The sequence below is a fragment of the Habropoda laboriosa genome, unplaced genomic scaffold (genome assembly GCF_001263275.1).
Source record: "Habropoda laboriosa isolate 0110345459 unplaced genomic scaffold, ASM126327v1 scaffold1122, whole genome shotgun sequence".
Classification (NCBI taxonomy): Eukaryota; Metazoa; Arthropoda; class Insecta; order Hymenoptera; family Apidae; genus Habropoda; species Habropoda laboriosa.
The window spans coordinates 111,567-112,321 of record NW_017101194.1 but is presented as its reverse complement, the minus strand read 5'-3'; positions in this window follow the sequence as shown (position 1 = coordinate 112,321).

Here is a 755-nt window from a genome sequence, read left to right as displayed (position 1 = left end):
GCTCCGCCTTTTGGCCATCAGGTAGCCCGCCCACACCGGTGACCCGTAAAGGGTCATACTCCGCACGGCCCCCTCGTAGAGGCGGCGAACCCACTCGTTAGGTCCCCCGAGATTTGGCATGAGGCGGCTCAACGCGGCCGCCGCCCTTTCCACTCGGGGGACTAATCGGTCGAAGTGCTCTTCGAAGCGCCAGCGGCTGTCCAGGTGGAGGCCGAGATATTTCATCGTGCCACCCACCCGGACCGACGACCCACACACGCGAAGCCACGACCATATGTATGTACCTGCAACGCCTGTCAGTTCTGAACGTTTATTTTTAACAGCTGGAAATATTACTAGCTTGAAGCGTAACACTCTACTATGTACCTGAGAATGTTGATTTGTTGTTATTTTTGTACAAAAATAAAGATATCTAATCTAAAATAATTAATTGTTTCATTATCTCACACAAAAACATAAATTACCCGAATACAATGAGTAACACGGGTAGAACATACCTGGGTATTTTTCATTTACCCAAGTATCTTTCCGAGTATTCAGATACCCGGCGCACAGTGGCGGATTTCGCCGAAATCCTGGCCAAAAGTAATATTTTTAAATCTAAGATAAATTGCCGTACTAAATTGCAATAATATAACTCTAAAATGATAATATACTTTTTTTATTTTAAATATTGAATATAAAAATAATTTTGATCAAATATAAAAATGATGATAAATACCTGTAAGTATAAGAATGTAAAAAAAATGCTAGGT